Consider the following 6,829-nt stretch of genomic DNA (forward strand, 5'->3'; position numbering starts at 1 on the left):
TACCTTGACAACAAGAGAATAAATACCACCAAAATCAATTCCCGAAACCTGGGAATAACCTTTTACTACAAATCGATTTGTATTTCTCCACCTTTCCTTCTGCATTCGTCTTCTTCTTAAACACCCATTTGTTGCCAATGGGTTTCCTTCCAGTCGACAACTCCACCAGATCCCAAGCCTCATTTGTGTGCAAAGATAACATTTCATCAACGATGGCCTCTTTCCAGAGTTTGAAATCCTCTGAATCTACCACTTCCTTCATAGTTTTGGGATCATCATCAGTAATATATAAAATAAAATTTGAACAGAAAGAATGTGGACTATACCTTTCCGGATGTCTTCTTTCTCGAATTGATCTTCTCACAACCAGAGTTTGTGGGTCTTCATCTTCTGATTCCTCTTCTGTTGTAGAGTTTGATTCTTCCTCCTTAAGCTCAAACTCTATCTTCTCAGGTTCCTTTGGTGTGACTTCATGTTTAATAACATCTTTCACCCTCTGAACACCATATCTTGGCTATACACAATATTCCTTGTTACTAGGTTCCAAAGCTTATAACCATTTAAACCATCCTTACACCCAATAAAGATGCACTTTTCATATTTTCTATCCAACTTTTTTCTTTTTACCTTTGGAACATGTACATATGCATCACATCCAAATTCCCTCAGATGTGAAAGAGAGGGTTTTTTACCAGTCCATACCTCTTGTGGATTCTTATCCTCCAACGCTGATGAATGTGATACGTGGACCAGGTAACATGCAGTCTCCACCACCTCTACCCAAAATTCATGTTCTAACCCAGCACCATTGAGCATACTTCTTCCCCTTTCCATCAACATCTTGTTCATTCTTTCTGCAACTCCATTTTTCTCAGGTGTGTATGGAGTATTCTTGTGTTGTGCTATACCACACTTCTTACAAAATTCTTCAAATTCCTTCAAGCAAAACTCTCCACCATTATTTGTCCTTAACACCTTTATCTTCTTCTCTGTCTAGTTTTCTACCAAAGCCTTAAATTCTTTAAACCTGTCAAAGACTTCAGATTTCTTCTTAAGGAAATATATGCAAGTATTCCTTGGGAAGTCATCTATAAATGATACATAGTACACAGACTTACCCAGTGATGGAACCTTCACATGTCCAAAGACATCACTGTGCACAAGCTCTAATATATGTTTCACCCTCTTACCACCAGAGGGGAAACTCACCCGATTCTGCTTCGCATATACACAATTTTCACAGAAATCAAAATCTAGAGAGCTATTAGTCATACCTTCTACGATACCTTTACCATGAAGTATTCAAAGGCCCTTCTCTCTAATATGTCCAAGCCTTTGATGCCATAGAATGGTCTTTTCTCTAGAGACCACTAGATTTTCTGCTCCACTTTCAGGAACCACAGAACTGTTGCACCCATCAATAACAGTGCTACCTTGCAGCTTGTACAAAGTTCCAATCTGTACTCCCCGCATCAATACTAGTTCTCCCTGAACCATCTTGCATGTATCTTTCTCGAACACTGTTTTTACACCTGCATCATCCAACTTGCTTACATAAATCATATTTCTGGCTAATGTAGGAATATGCAGAACACCCGGAAGTGTTCTAATCCTTTTACCTTGAAACTTTAACTTTTTCAACGACTAATGATTCTAGCCTTCCTGTCATCCCCTAAGAAGACATCACCACCATCATATTTCTCATATTCGCAAAACCACTCTCTATGGGGAGTGAAGTGAAAGGATGCACTTGAGTCAATCAACCATGCCTCATGATCTACATGTGTACTTGAAGAAGCCAAGTACACATCCCCACCTTCATCTGAGGTGGTTTTCGGCTTTGTAGAAGGAGCATCATCAGATCCCTTTCCTTTGTCAAGAGCTTTAGATTTATAGTCCCTTTTGTATTGCCCTTCCTTTCTGCATTTCCAGCACACCTTTGCAGGTTTTCTTGTATATTTAGATCTCGCACTCGATGACTTATTTTTGTTTCTGTTATGGGACCATCCTTGTACAAACAAGGCATCACCATTCTAGCTCTCCATATATTTCCGTCTCATCTATTTTGTCAACAAGGATGAGACTATTTCATTAAACTACAAGGCAGTTGCATTGCTACCTATTGCAATAACTAGACCATCCCATGAATCTGGTAGAGAACACAACAAACTAATGCCCTTCTCTTCATCTGAAATTTTAAAATCAACAGATAATAACTGACTTACCACAGCATTAAATGTGTTCAAATGCTCTGTCATCGAGTCTCCATATTTCATCCTCAAGTTATACAACTTTTCCGTAGGAACAATTTATTTACCAGAGACTTAGATTGGTACAAAGTCCCTAACTTGTCCCACAAAGCCTTCACCGTAGCTTCCCCTGATACATTCAGAAATACTGAATCTGGGACATACAATCATATTGTGCTCTTTGCCTTCTGATCCAACTTCTTCCATTCTTCATCGGACACTCCCATTGGTTTAGTACCCAGATCTACCGCGATCCACTGATTTTTATCCACCAACAGATCTATTGGGCCTTGAAATTGTCATTCACTTCCATTACATTTTAATTTATATTTCCATATTGTCACCTTCACTCCACCTCTATTTCATTACATTTACCTCCATTTCATTATATTTACCTTACCATTATCATTATTGGGTCACATTTATGTTTTCCCAAACTTTATTAATTCTTAGCATTTTTAATGAATTTATGGTTAAAAATTAGAAAATAATGTGCATATGCTTACACCTAACAAGTGGGATGAGATTGTTGACATGTGTAGGTTAAAAGGAAGCTTCTAAAAGACCTTTATGTGGCCTCCCAAAACCAAATTCGAATTTGAGTGGAGAAGATCATGGGATCATAAGGATATGTGTCTCATTTCCTATTTGTATCGAAACTCTAAGAAGACATGTGTCTTATCATTTCGTATTTTGATTGTAACTCTAGAGATATAGGGAGAGATTCATGGACTCTCATTAATGATATAGCTTCTCATCTTTTTGTATAAATAGGGGATGTTTTCTCCTATCATAGGGTAAAAAAAGGAGGAAAATAAGAGAAAGAATTATAGAATGTTTTGTAACAAGGCGTGAGATGGAATGGGATGTAAAGTGAAGAGCTATTGATCTAATGAGATTAGGAGTGTAGATTTCCATTGTGTAAAGTTGGGAGTTTATCAATAAAGAAGGTTCTTTTCTATTATTGAATTTTAGAATGTAAGTTTTGCAAGTTGGAATGCTATTGGACAATGGAAGGGCCCCCATCAACCATGTGCATCCGTTTGTAAATTTGTAAGATTAATTGGTTTGTTTTACTTTGATTCATGCAAATAGTTTAGCTTTCCATTGCAAATGCTATTTTATTTTTCAAATGTAGATTTACCTCACTGTGTAATTTTATGTTTCCTACGAACATCTCAAGAAAGTAATGTTTTATCTATTTTCTAAAATTGGATTACTTGAAGAATTAGAGCATACAGTGACTTAGCTTTCTTTCACATGTCTTTACAATGCTTTCTTAAATTCAGCTTTACATTCACTATTTAACCCTATGTTTTCCAAAGAGCTTCTCAAGAAGGTAGCATTCGGTTATTTTCCAATATTGGTTGCTTGAGGCATTAAGAATAAACAGTGATTTAGTTTCTTTCCTTATTCTTTTGTCATGATTTTTAGATTAAGCTTTTATCTATTGTGTAATCTCATGATCAGCAGGTCCAAGAAGGTAGTTCTTCCAATTAGGGTTTCCTAAGAGGCATTAGATCACATAGTAGCTGCAAGTTTTCCTTTCCATGCTCTTATGATGCTTTCTTATATCACATATAATGTATTACTCAATTGATTAAGTCATTTCAAGAAGTTGATTTTGACATCTTCCTATATTGAATGTTGTTTTTATATTTCTTGCTTTCATTTCATAGAATATGATTAGTTTTATTTTTGATCAAGAGTTTTCAAGGATAAGGATAGGAGTGATTTCATTTTCATCCTATCAATGAATACAATTGTATCTAGAATAATGCTCTGCTTTTCATAGACACGGTGTCGGCTTAGATTAGACTAAACATTCAAGTTTTTTATTTGATTTTATGCAAATTAAATTAGTTGAAGTGCATTTCCTTTTCTTCTATTAGTTTTTATATTAAACATCCATTAGACTTAGTTGATCATTGACACTTAACATCCATTAAAATCATTAGGCATAAAAGGAAAAACCCTCAAAACAATACAAAAACATACTCAACAAAGTAAGAAACAAGGTTAACTAAGCACATATTGTGCACCACAATTCATCAGTTTACTAACCTTGGTCGATAATTTATGTTCGCAATTTAAGACATTAAATTGAGTGAACAAGATCCTCCATCTTGAGTTTCCACAACTCAAAACTATGACCATTAAATTTCTCGATCTCTATCTTTCCACTGCTCGCCATCTTTTTTCACCACCTGAATCGATCCCGCAAATCTCCCACTCAACATGCTTTACCATAGGCCTGAATGAAACCCCTCAGCAACAAAGGCATTCCCTTGAAGCCAAAACAACTCTGATACCAAATGTAGGTTTTAACCCCGTACAGAAATTAATTGCATACGAATTCTAAAAACAGAAAATAAACAATAGCAAGAGCATAACACATAAAAAAAATACACACAGAGATTTTCCCCTAGATCCCAAAACCGAGACTACTAGATTGATTTTTCATTATGTTCCTTTCAATGTTACAATACATATATATACATACCGAAGCATCCAATACCATGGACCGAAAACCATCGCGCCCAAAACCATGTGCAAAAACCATGCATAAAACCATAGATAGGTTCGCCCACCTAATATAGGGTTCAAAAACAATTTCTCTGGGGCGTTACCCCAGACCCTGTAGAGTGGCCTAACCACCCCCCGCTGCACATCAGTGCAATGAAGGGGGGGCTACGCCCCCCTCTAACCTCCCAGTTTAACTAGGAGAACTAGTCGTGGAGAGAATATAACACAACCCAACATAAAAAACAACACAATATTTTTCGTTTATGTAAACATTACATGTTATATCCATTGCACATGCTAGAAGGAGTGTAGCATGTGCCTCTATCATTCAAACATAATATATACTCCATTGTTGAAACTCGATATATAGAACAAACTTTGCCATACTTGCCATACAAAAACATTTAAAGCTCTTAAAACAAGATATCTTAGTATTAATCAATGTCAATGCATCCACTCCTGGGATTGGGGCAAGATATTTGGAGTTGTTAGTGAAATAATTAAATGGAATAGAGGTTAAAAACCATTACTATAAAATTATCCAAATTAAGCAATTGTTCCATCTATTGCAACACTATTTAATATGCACTCATCATATATGGTGCCTCCAGCTTTGAATTGTCAAGTAAGGTCCTATAGGTTTCCCAAAGAAACTTAAACCATGGGGTAAACAGTTCCCGATCAGACTTGTCTTTCCTTTTCTCTCCACTAACATAACTAATCATCAAGTCCTCTAGTGTCTTCTTTGCCTATAAGTCATCAACATCAAGATCAATCTCAGATGTCTGTGCTTGAGCTTGAGCATGTTGAGTTGTAGCACCCTCCTCACACACCTACTCAGGTAACTAACCAACTGGAGTAAACATGTGAATAGAAGTTACTAAGATATGATACAACCTCCTAAGTCACCTTAACGAAGTAGAACCGATGGAAACACACCATACAGACCTTCCACATCAGCAATAGGACTCCCAGAAACCATCCCAACGACTTAGGTAACCAATCATTGGGTCCCACTGAGTTTTTAGACCATTAGACCCCTAGGCGTTCCCTTGATATGGGCATGCATGCATCCAGGGACTTTTCACCTCAGACCCATGCATGCATCTTCGGTATTTGTGCCACTTTTGTATGCCTAGATCCTAGGTCACTACCAAGAACTCAATGACACTTTTAGAACTGAAATCTAACAACCGAATAATGATACAAAGAAAAATTACTTGAATAAGGACTTGACTAGATCCCTACTAGCCGTGATAGACATTTCGTCAAACATGTCACAAATATGTAATCTATAGGTTTAAGCAAAAAATTCGAGTATAGGGGTATGATACTCATCTGAGAATCGCTAAGAATCATTGTTAACTCAACACATTAGTTGCAGTTTCATCAGTTAGGCCATAGATACATTGTTCATTCATTTACAAGTAAAAGCATTATGAGATCCATACATAGCCACTGTCATAATACATGTTCATAACCAACCTAATAACAATATAAATACCAAGAAAATCACAAGAATTTCATCCACATATAAACTAGTATAATTCTCATGAAATAACAAGGAGAAATAACCTCATATTGATGATGAAAAGGCCAACCAGTTTGGGACTTTCACAAACTGCCCGACCATAGACATGGCTGAAACAAATCTCTCTTCAACCAGTGACCCCTATGCCATATTCAAAGGATGAATGTGGGATCTCATAAAACACATCAATCAGGCCATTTAGGGGTTCCAGAGGCCAAACCACATCAACCCATCAAACAGTGATTCCACCTCAAGGTCAGACATCACAAAACCATCACCAGATTGGTCTCTACCTAAGTCTTTCAGGGCTCTAGAGAATTTTTTTCCAACCAAGGATTCCAGGACTAGTAACTCAACCCACAAATTATGTAGGGATCCAAAGCATTTGTCCAACCAAGGATCTAGGACTAGTAAATCAACTCACTAAGGGCTCCAAATAATTTTTCCAACCAAGGCTCCATGACTAATAACTCAACCCAATTTGTTACAGATCTCTAGAGCGTTTGTCCAACAAAGGCTCTAG

Source organism: Pinus tabuliformis, chromosome 1_1 (genome assembly GCF_031772625.1).
Source record: "Pinus tabuliformis cultivar Carrire ecotype Pingquan chromosome 1_1, CPIR1, whole genome shotgun sequence".
In the NCBI taxonomy this organism is placed as follows: Eukaryota; Viridiplantae; Streptophyta; class Pinopsida; order Pinales; family Pinaceae; genus Pinus; species Pinus tabuliformis.